The sequence below is a fragment of the Cyprinus carpio genome, chromosome A17 (assembly GCF_018340385.1).
Source record: "Cyprinus carpio isolate SPL01 chromosome A17, ASM1834038v1, whole genome shotgun sequence".
Lineage (NCBI taxonomy): Eukaryota > Metazoa > Chordata > Actinopteri > Cypriniformes > Cyprinidae > Cyprinus > Cyprinus carpio.
In genome coordinates this window covers 26,374,674-26,396,828 of record NC_056588.1, presented here as the reverse complement: position 1 = coordinate 26,396,828, position 22,155 = coordinate 26,374,674, and the positions used below count along the sequence as shown (strand labels likewise).

The window sequence follows — 22,155 nt, the reverse complement described above, 5'->3', positions numbered from 1 at the left end:
ATTAGTAAATAAATAAATCAGATGTAGTGATGAGGAGGGGTGAGGAGTCTGTGTGTGTGGTGTGGGGGGCGTTGAGGGTGTCAGAGGGCAGAGTTCAGTAAGGAGACAGCTGTGCTTGCAGTGGAGAAACAAATACAGTGGAGAAAGAAATCTCCTCTGCATTAGTATATTGGATCCATGCACTCTGTCTTAAAGGGGCAGCAGCCTTTAAATACTTGGTGTTCCAGTAGTGGCACCTGCTGTCAGAGAGTGACATTTGCATTTCATTCTGACAAAGGTAAAATCAGACCATTCTGTTTTTACTTTTTTTTTTTTTTTTTTTTTATTTAGCATCATTTTTGGATAGTAATTCAAATGGTTTCCTCTGATTTAAAATAGTGCACAGACCATTTTTTTGTTTGAATTGAGATATTTCTTTAAGTTGTATGATTTTTTTATTTAATTTAGGATTTGTTTTAAAATTTCAAGTTAGTTTTTTATTTAAGATTTCAATTTCACAAAGAAATATGCAGCATTTTGTCTTTTGTCTTATAATAAAAGGACACATTTTCATTTATAAATTGTCTTAAATCTCATTTTGTAATAAATAAATAAATATATAAATAAATTGTAAGAAAATTGTATGGTGTAATCTGTATTGTGAATTTTATCGCATCATAAGTTTATTGAATCGTTACACCCAGATATGCTACTAGTTTTTGCTGATCATGCTGATTTGTCCATATAGTAAAGTTCAGACGATGTCTTTTTTTTAATTCCGGGTTAGTTAAATTCATTTTTGGCTACCAAAACCTGAAGAATGCCTGCCCGAAAGGCTACCAGGGATTTTGAAATTTTGCGACCCCTAAGGTGTGTTTCCCAAAAGCATTGTTAATAACGACATTGCTTGCGACGGTGGGAAACGAGACCTGTCAATTTTGACTCAGCAATTCTTTTGCAACTCTTATTCACTTAAAGTTTGGTCCATTCATTAAACAAATCTATCGTATAAGTTGGACAACTGTGCAAGTTGTTTTGGCTACTTTTATTATGTGTTTGGTGTGTCTGGATTTGTTTTGAAGAATCCAGCATGAAACAGTACAAAATTCCATTCATTGTATTCAAATTGAATTTATATTGATTGGAAGATTTAAATGGCATAACATTTTTGTTGTTCATAGAAATTCTGTGGAAAATTTATGTTCTTAAAAATAAAATGCAAAGAAAACAAATCTTATGGCTGGTAGATGTCAGAAAGCATAAAAACAAGACATCAGCTTAATATGTTCCTTTGTGTTACAAAGCTTAAGTATTTCAAAGTATTCTAAAGTATTTATATTAAGTTACTAAACCTGTGTAATCTAACGAAATACGTTACTGATTACTTTTTAAAGCTTGTATTTTGTAATCTGTAGTGAAATATATTTTAAAAGTAACCTTCCCAGCCCTGGTTATGGCTCTGAATTGGGTCTCTCAGCTTCTTGTAAAATGGCAGGGGATATAAAGTAATATCCTCTTTAGTTATTCTATTCACCACAGAAACAGTCAGAATCTGATGTTAGACACACAAAGGATCACTGCAAAATGCAATATCAATCCTTAAAAGCAGCTTTTCAGAAACATCTTCAAAGTATCTTCTTTTGTGCATATGGAATTCATATTACCTGTCATTCAACTCTTGTTCCAGGTATTTAGATGGGCACATAACCCAAAGATGTTGTTTTTCATGCTAAACCAGTTTAATAATTTGGATTTAGTTTTTGTTGTGTTTTTTTCACATTAGGCTATACCTCTTATCATTATGGCGTGTTTCCATTTATCTTAATTTCCATATTTACATACTGCAACGGTTGTGTGATTTTCAATGAAATATTTGACTAATAAATTATTAAATTATAATTTTTAAGTCCTCCTCATTTATTTGCAGAAGAAAAAAAAAACTTTTTTAAAGGAAAAAACAGCGCACCTCATAGAGGCTATTTCCCTCCTCGATGCTTCTCACTCCAGTCCAGCGGGGGGCGCTAAGAAAGTACATCTGTTTGACAAACACCATTAAACCTCAGAGGAAGAAAATCAACATTGTTTTGTCCTGATGCTGGCTTAATACAAACGTTTATACAAATGTTGTTTCTGTAAATAGTAAAATACAGTTTTTGAATCAGGTCAATAAATACCAGTATTCTCATTTTCAAAGTTGTGACTAAGATTGGAAGCAAGCAGGAATATCTGGAGGAGTATCAGCTGTGAAGATGATGTTTGTTAAAGAAGAGAGTGAGGAAAACACGATTAAACCAGAACCCTGGAGAATAAAACACGAGGAACATAGAGGTTGGTCTTTATTCTTCATTCATCTATAATGACTGTTTGTGATACATTAACATTAAGCTAAGAAAGATTTAACCGGGTGCCTGCGGATCCCTAAGCGATGGAACTGACAGTGAGATGTATATTTTATTTTCGCTCATTGCTATTTTAGAATCTTAAAACTGTGTTGAACCCAGAGCGCTTGAGACACATCAGATTCACTTTTGACGTTAGTGCAATCTCAAACATTTTGTGGGCAATGTTTTACCTGTTTTTCTGTTGGGTTCCTCCTAATCAGTGTACCTTTATGACATTGTGTTATATTACACGGTTACAAAAAAGTGTTTTATCTCCTGCCTGCTTTATTCCATTTCCATTATTATCCTAATGGTAGAAATTAGGGCTGCACAATAAATCACATGCGATTAGGGTTGTAACGATATACCGGTATGATGGTTTGTCACATTTGCATATCTACGGTTTACAAAAAAAAAAAAAAAAACACGCATATGCAACTTATTTCCACTCAGCCGCTTCACTTTGCATTCAATCAGCTGCTCACACGCACATACAGCAGATAAATTAACAGAGACAGAGATTATATCGACTCTCCATCCCCGCCGAAAAAAGTTAAAATCTGCAGTATAAGAATACTTTGTATATAAAAAAACAAACGCGGGGTTGTCCTTGAGGACAGATCTAATTTGCAAAAAATGTGGAAGCAAAAGTGGCTGCAAAAGCAGGCAATACATCCAACATGTTAGCGGACACCATACTTAGTGCAGATAAAGGTATGTCGCATTAATAACAAGTTATAAGTTAAGGCCGTAGGATTTCCGTGATGCAGAGGGAATCCCGGTGCAGTCGTGAGCATGGAATTTACAGTATATTGAGGATGTCACGTAAAACACACAAACGGTTGGATGGATAAATCAAAAGTAGATATGATATGTCTGTAAATATTAAAGCACAAAGAGACCTGTAATATAGATAATCTGCTTGTTTCTGCATGTCTCTGGATGACGCCATTTTATCTACTACGTACTGAAGTACGCATACATAAATGGTGTTTTCAGCGTCTAAGATACATAAACATGAACATCAGCAGAGCTGTTCTGAGAGAAAACTAAAACATTTCTTAGTTTTATTTGAGAAAAACCATCGTCAAATACACAGGTCCGCTTCAACCAGTCAAAATAAAAGTTCAATTTAATTTGAAATTATGACAGAAATATATTAGCATTGTACAGTGTACTTCAAAGTTATAATAACAACAATGATAATATTCTTTATAATAAAATAATTTATTTAAAATAATTTGTTTTGAAGGAATATCATGTTTATCCATGTTTTAACTTTGCCAAAAATAAAAGTTGTAAATTTTCATTTGATAACATTTGAAAACATTAATTAAAATGTAAAAAAAAAATGCTTAAAGTGTGATATAGATATACAAAGGTGTACAGTTTTATTTTTTATTGTTTTTTAAATGTATTTATTTATTTTTCAGACGGGAGACTTCAATACTTTCATTAAAATTGTTTCAAGTTTGTTGTAATAAAGGATTTTTTCATTCAACTTGTTCTTGTTATTTTAACAGTCATTGTTACTGTTAAGAATTATTGTTTAATATATACAGTGACAACCGTGAAGCCATGATATTTTCTGAGACGATTATCATACCATGAAAATCTCATACGTTACAACCCTACATGCGATATTCATGCGCATCTTGTTAGAAAAGCCAGTTCTGTAATCAGTGGTAATCGCCATTACATGCGTGCTTTCAGCATTTACTGCAGCATTTACTGCACAGAGCCGTAGTTCTCTGAGAGGCTACACAAAACCACGTTCATAATCACAGATGATATCATCGATAATATATGTAGATATTATGAAATCGTTCTGTGATAGCAGAAGCACAAAAAAAGAGAGAGAGAAATGTCATCTTGTTATATTTTCTGTCAGTTCTGTGTGTCTAAATGAAAAGCTTTCTGAAAGCATGTTCTCTCTGTGTTGGTCCTGAATAGACCGTAGTCATAGTAATATGCGCGCACACTCATTTCAATCACGGCTAGTCTGATCGTGTTCTTCTTAAACGCGGCTGGCTTGATCGCATTTGGCAAATGGAGGTGCCCCCGGAAGTGGTGCCGCGACCTGATGCTGCCAACAAATATACCAAGTCTAATAGATCAACTAAGCTGGCTGAAAGAGCAATACTAGCAATTAGCACAAAACTATATAGCTATGTAATTGCTAATGTTAATTGCCTATTAGGCCATGTATTAGAACATTTTGAATTAGTAGAATATCCAGTGTTATGAAAACTACATAGAATAAATGCCTATAGTGTATTTATGACAACCGTTTATCATAATATGTAGCATTTATGGGCTACATACATTTCACCTCAATAAATGTTAGACTGGAATGAATGCATATGCCTGGCATGAATCTAAATCTCATGATAAACCTTTAGGCATTTGGAGCACCAAATTGTAAAAGTGCTTAACAGTAGGTCAACATAACTACGTTTTCTTTAATGGATTCACTGTCTTATTCTGCCCTCTAGTGGCTTATATTGAAATTAATACAAACCTTAACATAATGGGCCCTATTTTAATGATCTAAGCGCATGGTCTAAAGTGCATGGCGCAGGTTCACTCAGGGCATGTCTGAATCCAATTTTCCTAATTTAACAATGCGAAAACTATCTGCGTGCCCTGGCGCATGGTCTAAACGGATTGTCCCTATTCTCTTAATGAGTAATGGGTGGTTTTTGGGCATAACATGCAATAAACCAATCAGAGTGCCATTTCCCATTCCCTTTAAGAGGCAGTTGTGCTCGTGCCATGTCGGATTTGCCATTTACACAGTGGAATTTGCAACCGCAAAGACAACGCGTCTCCAGTAGGCATGGGCCGATTACCAGTTTCAAGATATACCGCGATTTGAAAATTTCACGGTTTCAAAACCACTAATATTTTCCATTATACCGTTCATGCGGTATGCGCTATTTTCCATGTCTCCTCAATGACTGAAAAAGTAGAAATCCCTCATGCTGAGTGCAGTGTAGAGAGTAACACTGACCCCTCCTCCTTCTGTTGGTGCGAGCAAGCGGTCAGTCACGTGTTTGTAGGATGGCCGAATTTAAGGCACGGGTACACTTCACATTCAGCGTTCCTTTCCGTCTTGCGCACAGCCACGTCTGCAAAGCTTTCAAAAGTATACTCAACCATAGATGAGCATGGACAGATGAGCTCACATGCGCAGTACCACGGGGTGCGTGGCTGTCCGCGAGCCCTCTTGATGATGAAAATAATACTGAAAAAATAATACCGAAATATATTTTGGCCTTTATGCATTCGGCAACCAGACTTTTTTTTGCCTTGTTGCAACTCTCTGTTCTGGACTTGCACAAACTCTGTTGCAATGCAATAATTTTCCAAAATGTCATTTATGTGAAAATATGAAATGTCTGTTAACGCCCGTTAACACAGGCCAGAGACGCTGAAGATGGACGCACAGAGAAAAATATTGTAGCAGGCAGATCACTCACTGTTCATAATGCACAAACTATTGGAAGAAAATCCTCAATATTGATTTGGGGGTTTATATGAATGTGTTTCTGAGGGGAGCTGGCTGTCTTCTGAAAAGTTTATGTGCTATAATTTCACAAAGCTTGTCAGAACATTGTTTTTGCTTCAAATTGGGTTATTATTAAATCAGATTATGTGTATGATTATTGTTATATAACTAAATGATATGAAATTATATAAATGATATGTATATGAATTATATAACTAAAATTAAATAACTAATTACAGATTTAGGTTAAATAAAGATGTCAGTTTTTAGGAATCAAATCAAAGTAAAAAATAAACTAATTCTACTGTTTCTAATATTCTGTATGTTGTTCAAAAGCAAAATAGATTATGTAAATAGATGTTTTTTTTTTTTTTTTTTACCCAGTCATTTAAAAATAACACATTTCAGAGCTGTAACAACAATACCGTGATACCGTGAAACCTTGATATTTTTGCTTAAGGTTATCATACTGTCAAAATCTCATACCAGCCCATGCCTAGTCTCCAGAGATGAAACGGAGTTGCTGCGCATCCCTGTGTGTAATAAGCAAAGTGAATGCGCATTGTGGACCCGATACATGCTAAAGCACTCTTTAAGGGCTATCCATTATGTCTACAGTCTAAAGGTCATTTTTATTTTTTTGTCCCCTACAAGATTAGCAGAAAATGCACCTTTTCCACAATGCGCATTACTTGCTTTTACACACAGGGATGCGCAGTTTCATCCAGTTCCTCAAAAATGCAACACGCCAACAATGTTGCTGAACACATCCTTTTTTCAGTGTAATAAGCTCAAAGTGTCGAATGGAACTGTAATTGTGTTGACCCGCCCAAAGGTCGCATTTTATATTTTGCTATAGCAAGTTATGTCTTCAAAATAATGACTTAATAAAAAAATGACTTTGTACCATTATGACTTAAACTAAAAAAAATAGGTAGTTATCTAGAAATAAAAGTCTAAACGTCAGTGGTGGCAATATTTTTTTGTCCCTTAAAGTCACGGTACGGCATCTCGCAGCAGGCCTGGGAACGAATACTGCAATTCACCCCAATCCAGCCGCACCCGCAGCAATGGAACGACCCCAATCCAGAAAGGGGCACCCGCAGCAATGGAACGCTGTTTGATAACCAGCCTAGACAGTGACCTATGTGCTGACTGGGCTTGTGCCCTCAGCTGTTTGCGAAATGGAGCTTTGTGCTCACGTATCCTACCTACCTCTCATTCAGCACAAATCCAAATATTTAATAATTTTTCCATATTTGCGATATAACGTATCTGAATGCTAAACTATTATTTATTATGTAAATTATAGGGTTTGTACTTCATTTCCAACGGTGACACAGAGGCAGGCATGCTGATGTTTGGTTCACTGTATTTTATTTTGAAAAAGTACCAACTGTGCTGTCAAGTTAGCAACTCTGGAACTGATGTGTTTCTTACGACTTGGGTGATCTTGACCTTGGCAACTTAAGTTCTTATGTCTCCCCATGTGTGAAAAATCTAGGTGTGTTGTTTGATTCAGGATTCAAATTCGATATACAGATAAATTCTGTTGTAAATAAGTTTTTATCATCTATTCAAAATGATGCAGCCAGGCTGCTGACTGGGAGTCGCAAATTCGATCGCATTTCTCCCATTTTAACTTTTCTGCAATGGCTGCCATGCAAACTGAGAATAGAATTTAAAATTTTTGTTTTTGTTTATAAAGCACTACACGGCCTAGCTCCAACCTATTTATCTGATCTTTTACGTTGTCATAATATGTCCAGGGCACTTAGATCCGGCAAACTTGGAGTGCTTTCTGGTCGTAGATCAAGGTTAAAACATTGTGGAGACTGTGCTTTCACGATAGTGGGCCCTAAACTCTGGAATAGCCTCCCGGTATCGATCCGAATGGTGTCATCACTCTCCTCTTTTAAATCAAAACTTAAAATACATCTTCTTAGTGTGGGTCTTTATTGTATTATTCTAATTATTAATTTAATATGCTGTCTTATAGATTGTTATAGATTCAGTTTTTTATTTGAGCTTCCTGATCTGTACAGCACTTTGGTCAATGATTATGCACAATATTGTTGTCGTGGGCACTTCTTAATACAGTGAATAAATATACATTGCAAATTATTCAGAATTTGGGATGCATTTTAAGAATACTTTTCCCAACAACTGGTCAAAATGCACAACAGCTCTGATGTAAAAAATCAAACATGAGAAGCACATGTATCTCTCTGTTAGTGCTATTGGATCTTAGCGCTGCATTCGACACTATTGACCACAACATTCTTTTGCATAGACTAGAAAACTTTGTTGGCATTAATGGAAGAGCATTAGCATGGTTTAAATTGTACTTATATGACCGCCATCAATTTGTAGCAGTGAATGAAGAGGTATCATATCGATCACAAGTGCAGTATGGAGTACCTCAAGGCTCAGTACTAGGGCCGTTACTCTTCACGCTTTACATGTTACCCTTGGGAGATATCATCAGGAAACACGGTGTTAGCTTATGCTGATGATACTCAGCTCTATATTTCTTCACAGCCCGGCGAAACATACCAATTTGAAAAATTAACGGAATGCATAGTCGATATAAAAAAACTGGATGACAAGTAATTTCTTACTGATAAATTCTGAAAAAAACAGAGGTGTTAATTATAGGACCTAAAAACTCATGTAATGTAATAACCTAGAACGCTGTCTAAGACTTGATGGCTGCTCTGTCAATTCTTCGGCATCAGTTAGGAATCTAGGTGTGCTATTTGGTAGCAATCTTTCCTAAGAAAGCAACATTTCTAGCATTTGTAAAACTGCATTTTTCCATCTTAAAAATATATCTAAATTATGCCCTATGCTCTCAACGCCAAATGCAGAAATGTTAATCTATGCGTTTATGACCTCAAGGTTAGATTATTGTAATGCTTTATTGGGTGGTTGTTCTGCACGCTTAGTAAACAAACTCCAGTTAGTCCAAAATGCAGAGTTCTTACTAGAACCAAGAAGTATGACTATATTAGCCCAGTTCTGTCAACACTGCATTGGCTTCCTATCAAACATTGTATAGATTTTAAAATCTTGCTTATTACTTATAAAGCCCTGAATGGTTTAGCGCCTCAGTATTTGAACGAGCTCTTGTTACATTATAGTCCTCCACGTCCATTGCGTTCTCAAAACTCAGGCAATTTGATAATACCTAGAATATCAAAATCAACTGCGGGCAGCAGATCCTTTTCCTATTTAGTGCCTAAACTCTGGAATAACCTACCTAACATTGTTCGGGAGGCAGACACACTCTTGCAGTTTAAATCTAGATTAAAGACCCATCTCTTTAACGTGGCTTACACATAGCACACTAATACGCTTCTAATATCCAAATCCGTTAAAGGAGTTTTAGGCTGCATTAATTAGGTAAACCGGAACCGGGAACACTTCCCATAACACCCGATGTACTTGCTACATCATTAGAAGAATGGCATCTACACTAATATTAGTCTGTTTCTCTCGTATTCCGAGGTCACCGTAGCCACAAGATCCAGTCTGTATCCAGATCAGATGGTCACTGCAGTCACCCGATCCAGTACGTATCCGGCCCAGATGGTGGATCAGCACCTAGAGAGGACCTCTACAGCCCTGAAGGACAGCGGAGACCAGGACAACTAGATGATCCCCAGATACAGATCCCCTGTAAAGACCTTGTCTCAGATGACCACCGGGACAAGACCACAGGAAAGTTTTCATGAATTCTTGTGAACAGGGATTGTTTTGACAATGTTGTCATCTGTATGAAAACTTAAAAAAAAAGCATAGAAAATGTTTTTTTAATAATTTTAATGCTTTCATTTTAGGCCTGATAAATGTGAAAGAAGAGCAAGATCTTGAAATGGAGGAGAAATATCAGTGTCAGAATGCTCATAGTGTCATCATTGGAGAAACGTCAGTGAGTTGCTCCAAAGCTGAAAAAAGTTGCTCGCGACGAAACATTCAAAGAAAAGAAGTCAAAAGGCCTTTCACCTGCTCTGAGTGTGGAAACACTTTCAAACAGAAAAGAAGACTTCACGAACACATGACGATTGTTCATAATGGAAAAAGGCCTTTCACCTGCTCTGAATGTGGAAATACTTTCACACGCAAAGAAAGCCTTACAAATCACATGAAAATTCATACAGGAATAAAGCCTTTCACCTGCTCTCAGTGTGGAAAGAGTTTCCTGCAGAAAAGACATCTTAATGATCATATGCTAACTCACACTTCAGAAAAGCCTTTAACCTGTTCTCAGTGTGGAAAGTCTTTGTCACGTAGAGGAAGTCTGAAGAATCACATGTTAATTCATGCTGGAATAAAGCCTTTTGTCTGCTCTCAATGTGGAAAGAGTTTCACACAGAAAAAACATCTTAATGATCATATGCTAACTCACTCTTCAGAAAAGCCTTTAACCTGTTCTCAGTGTGGAAAGACTAGTTTTTCATCACGTAGAGGAAGCCTGAAGTCTCATTAAGGTGATTGGACATGAGTGGTTTTTGGGAAACTCCTTTTATCCTTGGACAGAGATCAAACTGTGCGATCACACATTTATTGCTTTACACTACTGCCTCCCACTCGGCCTTCTAGATAAAACACAGGTTCCAAACAGCGAGAAAGAAAATGCCGTGATGGAAGGAATTTTAAGGGATTGGCGGCTGCATTAATTAGGTAATTCTGCAGAACAGACAGCAGAACGGGTCACAAGACACTTCCCTATGTAAGCGTCCAATAAAAACTGATTGTCACACTGATGGCACCAAATACTTGCCTACATGGCAAGAGAGAAACTGTCACGAGTTCTCACTTGCTCAGGATTATCCTCTGTTCTCCTCTCTTTTGCTTCAAGCAGTCTATTCCAGAGATCATGGAGATAAAAGCAAGGCCCCCCAACCCAGACAGATGCCTTAGTAGCTTCTCATTGCCGCTGCCATATACACCAGCCCAAACCCTCCTCAGTGAGACTGTTGGGTCCACCGCTATATCAGACACAACATCACCAGCGGTCAAGCTGCCCAGTGACACCAATTTAGATCCTAGTTTATTGAGAACAAGGAGCAAAGGTCATCATTGTAACATAAGACGATGGCAACATTCTTCGGACAAATGTATTCGAATCCTTATGGTGTTGTGTTTTTCGTCCATTTATGCAGCAACCTAGAGATTACGGAACAGTAAATGTAAGTCTCCTACATTTTATTTCTTTCAATTCCCAACCAGATGAAAACCTGAAAAGCATTATGTTAGCCTTTTTATGAGATTTTTCAGGACTGTTTTAGAGCCTTCTATCAGATAATAATGCCACAGATCCAATACCTCTTTCGCTGCCCTAGACCCTAAAAACAATGACTCTCATGCTGACATCACTGATTCATGTGGTTGTTCCTGCTGGGAACATTGGTTTTCCTAATTATGTGTTCACCTTAACATCTGTGAAACACAATGATGATTTTGAACTCTTCTGAACTGCAACACGTCTCAACCTGACTTTGGTGCAGCAGATTTAATGGAATTGATTACTGCTGGTTTAGCAGCCAAGCATGGCTATATACAGAGTATAACAGAGAATTGTAAAGGTCTACAATATCCCCAACTGAGCCTTGGTTTCTTGTATCCCCTTTCCTAAGAGATTTCCAAATACCGTTAAAGGATGTTTAGGTATTAACAGCAATTAATTACGTAAATCTGGAACTTCTAACATTTTCCAAATATCAGTTGCTCCTTTACGCTTAAGAAGGTTTAGGAAAACAGGTGGCTGAAACTTGGATCACCTCCGCACCTAAAGAGCGAACCGCTGCTCCCAAACTAGTTTCATATTTCGTATTGCGTGCTTGCTTAGTACAAAACTGCTAGAATTATCTGAAGGTCACTTTTACTCTAATTTACAGTCTACAACATATTCGTTGTCGACAGATTGATTGTCACAAATTCATTGATGGTATCCAAATAAAGCAGAAGCGATGACATGGCCTGATTGTACAAGACCCTGTCTCCATTTGTAAACTATGGCTTATCATTGTTGAATGTTAGATGAGTCCTGGTAGGGATGCATATATCCTCACAGAAACTGATATATGAAGTTACAGTCTCTGTGAGCTTGTCCAGATCGATGGCTGCAGATTCAAAAAAACACTCCAATCAGGGAAGTCAAAACAGGCTTGTAAAATCCGCTCTGTTTCTTTAGTCCATCTTTTTACAGTCCTTAATACAGGTTTAGCTGATTTCAGTTTCTGCCTGTAGGTCAGTGTAAGATGAACCAAACAGTGATCAGAGAGCCATAAAGTTACACGTGGGTCAGAATGATATGCATCTTTTATTGTTGTGTAACAGTGATCCAATATATTACTATATTTGGTGGGACATGTAACATGCTGTCTGTATTTTGGCAGTTTACGGGAGAGATTTGCTTTGTTAAAATCTCCAAGAATAATTAAAAGAGAGTCCGGGTACCTTTGTTCCATTTAAGTTATTTGTTTGGCCAGCTGTTGCATCACAGCGCTCACACATGCATTTGGAGGCACGTGCACATTCACAAGAATGAAATTTTGTTTGAAAAAGTTTTTAAAAATATTGAAAAATGTTGTTATTATTAACTACACTTTCAATGTGATTTTAAACCATTCAAGTAAGGAAGTCAAGAAGTCAAGTCAAGAAGAATCCTTGTGTGAGTGTTCTTTAGCCTGATGATTTTCATTCATAGTATTCAGCTAACAATTAAATATTTTGCAATAAGAGTTAGAATAAATGTAAATGATATTAAAGAAATTTTTTTTTATTATTATTTATTATTATTATTATTATTATTATTATTATTTATTTTTCTTTTTTACCTTATTGGAATCAAAATTAGGAATTGACAAGAATTGGAATCATTAAAATTCAAACAATGCCCAATCTTACCCATACCGCACATTATTTTTTACTGGCATATTTCAATTCACACTGTTTTAAACCCTTTCTTTTCTTTTAAACCCTCACTTACCCTTTTTTGCTTTTGCCCTTCTAAAAAACAACCACATAATCTTATACGTGAATGTACTTTTCAAAATTAGTTATAAAACAGTTGCTCCTGGCAACAGGGATAGGTAGTATGTTTGCTAAAAAACAGGTCAGATGGTTTTTTGAAAAATATCTCATTTGCAGTTTATAACGTAGCTATCCTTAAATGGAAACGGTCTGCAAAGTTGGTAATCAAAAAAGTGGTTATAAATAATGATATTGCCTTTCAAAAGATAGAGTGGATTCTGAATCACCTTAACAAGTCATCATATTTTCTAAACTTTTGCCTGTTACCAGTATACGTCACTGGGTAACACATTTGCATAATCCCTGCCTGCCCGTGAAATATGAAATATGAGTCTGACCTGCCCACAAACACTTCCGCTAGTTAGTGTGTTTACATCATGTTGAGAAGACGCTGTGTTCAAGGATACAACAGAAATACAATTCAAAACTTTTGTTGTGTGCATGTCATTTTATCAAGGACTGCTTCTCTAATCTTGGGTTTTATCTTCGTTAGCTTCTAATCTTCTTTATTTGGACTAACAAGCTCTCCGAACCACAACCTCTAAGTATGATTGATACGTTATGTGTACATTTTCAACTGAGTGATCAAAATATCAGGTTTTTGTGCTTATATGGGATGTATACCTAGTGCAGCTTTAGTTTTCCAGGTAAAGCACGATATAACTGTCTAACTAAATTAGTTCTGATAACTCGCTATGAACCTAAGAATGTGTCGATTAATGTAGAATGAAGTTGTTCTAATTACTTCGTTTAATAATAAAGAATGTAATGTAATGCACAAACTTTATAATTATTGTGAAATTGCTGTTTATTTTGATGCACCGGCAGTTATTGGAATAATGTGGGAGAGATGAGCTATTTAAAGTTAGGCTGGTGCTCCTGTGATTCAGCTGTTCTGCGTTCTGATTAAAAGTTAAGTCAGAGTGCCTTTTGTCTGTCGATCTTCAAACATTACAGTAGACATATTTTGGTTTACAAACTGTATTGTTTCATCAGTTAGTCATGTTGGCACTCGGCTAATGTATCCACCATTATAGTTATAAGTGTTCACAGTTTAGCAGCTAAACTTTAGCTGTGGGCACAATTTGCTTGCAAAAGTGTTTTTGTTTTTTATGTCATTATTATAAGAACTGATTGGAGCACTATATTATTGTTTTATGTAAAGGTGCTTTGTCAATAGTAGCACTCGCTAACTGGCTCAAGGACTCCTCTCTGTGCCAATCACAACAGACTTGGCCAGCTGACCAATCAGAGCAGAGTAGGCTTGTGGAAGGGAGGGGTTTGCTCCGAAATTGCTTGGAATGAACCGTTTTGAAATCATTGGCAAATGACTCTAATATTAAATGTATATTCTGAGAAAATTACAATGTTTTCTGACCTTAGATGCATTTAAACTTGGGTACTTCAACACAATATTACGACACTTTAAAATACCATATGTCCTGCTCTTTAACATAGGTCATGCATTCTTGAGATTGTTTAAGGCTTCGTGGGCATCTTGGCTCCAAGACAGAGACTTGGGCTTACCGCGCAGCATAGAGGTAAGGGGTGCAGTGTATGGACTGAACTGCTAAATGAACCTTCTTTAGAAGTTGGCAAATCCTAGGAATTGCTGCAGCTTCAAAGTCAGAGGGGGAGCGCGGCTTTCCTTGAATCGTCTCGACTCTGAGCTATGGTAATATGGTAAGTGTTGTTGTAATGATGTGTTATCTGACATTATCAAGTATATCACCAAATCACACAGAGTGCATGCTTTATTAATCTATTAAAACTCAAAATTCCAGGCATTCTTAATTGTAGATGGGTATATTGTAGAAATATCAACATGAACACATTTAATAATCATTTTATACAAGTTCAGTAAAGCAATAAGTGACTTACATTTTAGACATAATATTGCTTGTTTCTGCTCAATTTTGCTAATGAAAATAGTTCCAAACAAAGATCACAGCACAGTTTTGCATCTCTAAGCTATGGACGGTGTTTAGTTATTGAATGAATCAGCTTTTTGGACAAATCAGTTGAATAAATGATCCAGTGATTCACTTATTAACACAGTCAAATGCTTTGTTTTAGAATCAATCAGCCATTTAAATGAATCGATTGAATCTCAATGACTCACTCATTAACAGTCACTTGTTGCAACCTACTGGCAGTTTTAATTTCACATTTCGACTATTTTGTTCATGTTTTAAATGATTTAAAATATCAGTATTCAAAAAACAAAACATTATTTATCCATCTGTAACTGCAGGTTAAATGCATCCATGTCCTCTCTAAAATACATAAACTGTAAATACACCTAAATGCTTTTTCAGATGCAGATTCCAGAAATGTTTTATTATGTTGGCATGAAAGACACTAAGTACAGATGAAGTGCTTCTTATTCTTATCCAAAAATACAAAATGGATAAAAAGAATTAAAACTGAACAAAATCTTGCTATTCAAGGTGTGTATAAACATTTTTTATATATATTTATTTGCTTCTTTTCCGTTTTACATTTATTTGTACTTTTACTTTCAATACTTTAGTACGTTTAAGATTTAAAAAAATACTTTTTGTACTTAAGTGCAATAAATATCACATACTTTAAGACTTTTACTCAAGTAATATTCTAAATGGTGACTTCAACTTCTACCAAAGTCATTTTCTGGTAAAATATCTGTACTTTTACTTGAGTATGGCTTTCAGGTACTTTATACACCATTGCAAACGAGGCATTTGTTGCATCCATTGGGGACATAATTACTGATTATAATGACTTATACTGTGTTTTTACGGGTTGTGTTGCGTATCGCGCTGCATAAACATAAAACCATGTCTGCATTTGTGATCTGAGAAACGACAAACAACAAGCACTACTCTACTCTGCTCAAAACTTGCATTTGAATCATCATTGGCAAATTCTTTAAATATGTAAATGTACTTACAGACTGTGAGTCAGAAGTCATTATTACGAGAAACTAAGTCATTATTATAAGATACTAGGTCATAATTATGAGAAAGTTTCTCATTATTATGACTTACAGAATCTTATTTATTTTTTTTAACTGTGGTGGAATAGGGCTTCCATAAGAGAATGACGAGCACAAAGAAAAAAGAAATTTACTGAGTCTGAAATTGAGGTCCTGCTGGCGGAGGTAGAGGTTTGTGCAGGGACGATTGTGGATATATGTGTGGATATATTTTTTCTATTGACTATTATCAAAATTACTACTTCTATAAACAACAGAAATAATAATAATAATAGTAGTAATTATAAAACAATTAGGTTTCCTAAACTAAGAATAAGAAGCAAGAATACAATATGAATTCCAGTAAAATTTTCAGTCACCTTATAAAAAGTGAGCCATCCTACTTTTAAAATCACTTGCTATGACAACTAATAAAAAGTTTAGTATCACGAAATTTTTGCAAAACTTTAAAAAACATTATTAAAAGAAAAATTGGATGTTTCATATCATAATAAAATATGGTCTCCTGTCTGAAAAAACCTGCATGTGATTTGGCATTTCTTTATATTTTCACAGTTTACTAATGCTGCTCAAAGGTGCCATTAATGTACTGACACAAAAATATATAATGTATTTTATACAAATATAACTACTTACAAAAACACAGACAAAAAAGTCGTAGGTGTTTTTTTTATGTTTTTTTTTTTATTTTTTGTGTTTTTGTTGTATATAGAGTTTTTGAGTTTTCTTTTGTAAAATAAAATAATAATAAAAAAACATGGAATAAACTGTGTACAGAAAGCGAGTAAAGAACTCTCAACATTAGTCTAATAAAAAGGTCAGTTTAATTTTGCAAAAACTCCAGTTAATATAAAAATCTGACTACACTGCACAATTAATCTCTTACACTGAATCTTTGTTGTTTATGATGAATTCGGTGCTTGCACGTACACCACTTTTTTATTATTATTGCAGCTTAGATGTTTAAACAGCTGCAGTACTCCGACTTTGCCACAAGGAAAGGTGTAGTAGGCTCAGACCCTGACCATTTTTATAAATATGAATGTTGCCGTGGATTTTAGCGTACGCACACTCTAAGATCAAACCTGTGCACACACATATTATAAATGAGGCCCCTGGTCTGCTACCTCTTTTGGGGTACAGGTTGTCTTTTTCCTCTTTTGCTGTCAAAATGACAATTTAAAGAGCAGGTCATATGGTATTTTAAAGTGTCCCAATATTGTATTGGAGTCCCCTACATCAGGTTTAAATGCATCTAAGGTCAGAAAACATTGTAATTTTCTCAGAATATACATTTAATATTAGAGTAATTTGCCAATGATTAGGAAAGTATTCGTTTCAGGCAAGTTCGGAGCAAGCCCCTCCCTTCCTCAAGCCTACTCTGCTCTGATTGGTCAGCTGGCCAAACCTGTTGTGATTGGCACAGAGATGAGTCCTTGAGCCAGTTAGCCAGCGCTACCATTGACAAAGCACCTTTACATAAAACAATAATATAATCAATCCGTTCTTATAATGACATAAAATACAAAAACACTTATGCAAGCGAATCGTGCCCACAGCTAAAGTTTAGCTGCTAAACTGTGAACACTAGGTGGATACGTTAGCCGAGTGTTAACGTGACTAACTGATGAAACAATACAGTTTGTAAACCAAAAATATGTCTACTGTAATGTTTGAAGAACGACAGACAAAAGACGCTCACAGGAGCACCAGCCGAAATCACTTATCTCTCCCGCATTAACCCTGTAACTGCCAGTGCAGCACAATAAACAGCAATTTCACAATTATTATAAAGTCTGTGTGCTACACTACATTCTTTATTATTAAACAAAGTAATTAGAACAACGTCAGTCTACAATAATCGACATATTCTTAGGTTCACTGCGAATTTTTAGAACTACTTCAGTAAGACAGTAATATCATGCTTTACCTGGAAACCTAAAGCTGCACTAGGTATACATCACATTTTGGCACAAAAAAATTATATTTTGAGCACTCAATTGAAAATGTACACCTAACGTAATTATCAATCATACTACTTACAGGTCGTGGTTCAGAGAGATTGTTAGTCCAAATTAAGAAGATTAGAAGCCAAGGAAGATAAAAGCCCAGATTGGAGAAGCAGTTCTTGATAAAATGACATGCACACAACAAAATTAAAATTAAAATTAAATTTATGCATTTAGCAGACGCTTTTATCCAAAGCAACTTACAGTGTATTCAGGCTATAAATTTTTACCTATCATGTGTTCCCGGGGAATCGAACCCCCAACCTTGTGCTTGTTAACGCAATGCTCTACCACTTGAGCTACAGGAGCACTACAAAAGGCTTGAATTGTATTTCTGTGGTATCCTTGAACACCGCGTCTTCTCAACATGATGTAAACGCACTAATAGCAAAAGTGTTTGTGGGCAGATCAGACTCTGTTCGTATTTCGCGGGCAGGCGGGGATTATGCAAATGTGTTATCCAGTGACGTATACCGGTAACAGGCAAAAGATTTGAAAATGTAACGACTCGTAAAGGCGACTCTGAGTCGATTCTCTCTTTTGAGAGACAATATCTTTATTTATCATGCACTTTTTTTGATTAACAACTTTGCAGATTGTTTTCATTTAAGGATAGCTACGTTATAAACTGCAAAAGAGAGATTTTTCAAAAACCCATATGACCTGCTCTTTAAAGTTTTTCAATACCAGGGATTCAATTCAATTAATTTTTATTTTTACAGTGCTTTTCACAAGACACATCATTCCAAAGCAGCTTTACAGAAATGCATGTTTGTGTTACAATCAAATGAGAGTTATGCTTCATTATTGAAATGTACATTTTTATTTCTCCTAGATTCACATACAGAAGTGGCATAGAATCTCCACATTATCTCAATACTATTTTTATCTACGTTATTACCTGTTCCGATGGCCATTTATCCTCCTCTTCTACATCCTCCATCATCCAACTTTTTGGCTGTCTTCCTCCTGAGTGTTTGCTTAGATATCTTCACTCTTTATGAATTCCGCCTCTTCTGGCAGAGGTCACTCTAATATATATATATATATATATATATATATATATATATATATATATAATTATTATTTTTTTAATGTTATGTTAAATATGTTTAGTCCGTAAAGGTTAGTGATGTAAACCTTATTAAAAATGTTAAAGTTACTTGACACGGAATATTAAAACCTTTGCCGGAAAAAGGGCTGGACCACCTTTCTTTTTTTTCTGCCTTAGTTCCACTTTACACTTATTACAGCTTCATCATCAAGCCTGGAACACTGTGTTATTATTTTTGAACATGTCTGCTGGTCTTCTACTTACACGGTTTTGTCTTAGAAATAATATATGGCAAATGCCATTGTTAAACTGTTGTCACTGACAATTACGGTGTTTCTTTCATTTATTTATTTATTTTTCTTGTCTGGCGGTTGTCCCTAAATGATAACAACTGTGGGTCCTGTTAATTAGGCAAAAGCAGATTCAGAGGTGTTGAACAAATCACATGAAAGATGGTCACTGCTCCAACTGTTTGTATTTTATTTTATTTATTTATTTTTCTGAGATTTCATAAACATATTGTTGATAGTCAAGTCAAGTCATTTTTTTTATTTATATAGTGCTTTTATGTCTGTAGAGGTTCCTTCTATGGTGCTGATCCACCATCTGATCTGGATACAGACTGGATCTGGTGGCTACGGTGACCTCAGAATAATAGAGAAACAGACTAATATTAGCGTAGATGCCATTCTTCTAACAATGTAACAAGTACATCGGGCGTTATGGGAAGTGTATTGTTAGGTTATTCCAGAGCACTAAATAGGAAAAGGATCTGCCGCCCGCAGTTGATTTTGATATTCTAGGTATTATCAAATTGCCTGAGTTTTGAGAACGCATAACGTGGAGGATTATAATGTAACAAGAGCTCGTTCAAATACTGAGATGCTAAACCATTCAGGGCTTTATAAGTAATAAGCAAGATTTTAAAATCTATACGATGTTTAATAGGGAGCCAGTGCAGTGTTGACAGGGCCGGGCTAATATGATCATACTTCCTGGTTCTAGTAAGAACTCTAGCTGCTGCATTTTGGACTAACTGGAGTTTGTTTACTAATCGTGCAGAACAACCACCCAATAAAGCATTACAATAATCTAACCTTGACGTCATGAACGCATGAATTAACGTTTATGCATTTGACATTTAGAGCATAGGCCGTAATTTAGATATATTTCTGAGATGGAAAAATGCAGTTTTACAAATGCTAGAAACGAGGCTTTCTAAGGAAAGACTGCTATCAAATAGCACACCTAGGTTCCTAACTGATGATGAAGAATTGACAGAGCAGCCATCAAGTCTTAGACAGCGTTCTAGGTTAGTACATGCAGAGTTTTTAGGTCCTATAATTAACACCTCTGTTTTTTCAGAATTTAGCAGTAAGAAATTACTCGTCATCCAGTTTTTTATATCGACTATGCATTCGTTTTTGTAGTTGATAGCAGGTGCTTGCAACATAAAAAATGACAAGACGTTCAGGACCTTACAAAAGGTACTTGGAGGATGCACAGAAAGAATTCCAAGAAGAACCAAGTTCAGATGGAATGCAAATGACATTATGGTAAAACATTATTATTATTTTAGCATTTATGAAGCTAACCAGTGTTGTTGCAAATTTCAACTCCTTGGCAGAATTCGACTGCACTCCGCGTGCAAGCGCGTGGCATCGGTGCAGAGAAATTAATTTAATGTTTGTGTTGCCCTCTACTTTTCATTTAACTTTATTTATTTTATCCAGATATGCCCTCCTCATGTGGATAAACATTGTTTGCTAAATGTCTTGAGAACATACCGAATTGTATTTTTAAAATCTATTTAAAAAATAATGACGATTAAAATAATTAAGTAAAGGTAGGTCAGCGATGTTTGCTCTGTAAAGCTTTTTGTACCAATCTTTTCCACCCAAGTCACACCATGACATCATCAAACGATCAGCCATGGGTCCTGGAATCTATTATTTAGCTGTAAATAACGTGATCTTAAATGTTCACTAATGGGTCTTTGGCAATTGTCAGCCAATAATTCAATAATTAACCTAAAATAACATTTTATTTTTGACAATGTACTGCTTGTTAAAAAATGTTTCCTATATTTGTACATTAAAATAAATTTCAGAAGCCTTCATTAATGTTCTCAATCTAACTTTCTATTTTAAATCATGTAAGACAAATGCATCACATTGCACTACTTTTTTACAACATTAATAATAATAAATGCTATGGTCGCGCATGTTTATTTACGCATTAAACTCGTGGCCACGAGAAATGGATGTTGTTCCCTCAACACAGGCTCTCGAGGCCATGACAAAACTAAGTGAACCGAACATCGCCGGTCACCGTAGATTCCTAATTATTGCTCACAATTTCTAGTATTTGTACAGGCTTTGCATTTATTTATTTATTATTATTTTTTTTTTTTTTTTTTACATCAAGAGTATTGTAATTAGCAATTCATTTAGTATGGAAGTGGATTTGTTAAACATGACAGCATTAATTAAAGTTTCTTAATCCATAAGATCCATTAAGACATAGGCCTAACTGTTTAAATTAATTGTGCATCATAACTTTATTTTGAGATTTAAGAAGTGCATCTCCTGTGATTCAACAAAGCCACCCGCATAAAGGCTCAAATTAATGCATGACTCAGACAAACTGTATGTAATGTATGACTGTAATAAAAAATTATAATTATTCCTTCACAAATAAATCTCTAAATCAGGTGGTGTCTATTATTATAGAGTATGCAACATTTTAATTATGTTCAAAATAATATTAAAATTATTATAAAAAAGTAGCAGTGGCTGGGACAGATGCAATCGAATCCTGTTTATGTGAAATAAGTCTGATCCGGAGCAGGTTTGAGCTGATGGACATGTTGCTATCACAGCAACTCTAGGATGAGCTTCAAAGAAGTTTACAATCCTGGATCATGTCAAATCACCAACAATAAAATCCAGCGTAAGAAGAACAGGCCCCTGATCAAACACAACTGAACCAGCAAAGATCTTCAGGAGCACGTGATGATTACAGATCTTCCTGCAGAGTTTAGCTCCAACCGTAAATAAATACACCTGAATTTATTAATCGAGATCTTCAGGAGTGGCTGCTAGAAGCTTCTGAGCAGGTGTGAGGGAGCAGGCTGGAGCTGTTATGTGAAATTGCCTCATCAGGGCTGTATTAAAAAACAATGCAAGTTTTATGATCATTTT

At 35.6% G+C, this 22,155-nt stretch overlaps 1 protein-coding gene across 2 annotated transcripts in view; it reads right to left on the bottom strand.

Moving 5' to 3' along the window:
- Positions 1-22,155, bottom strand: part of LOC109061160 (CDAN1-interacting nuclease 1-like) — a 790,471-nt gene that overhangs the window by 274,812 nt on the left and 493,504 nt on the right. The window lies entirely within an intron of this gene.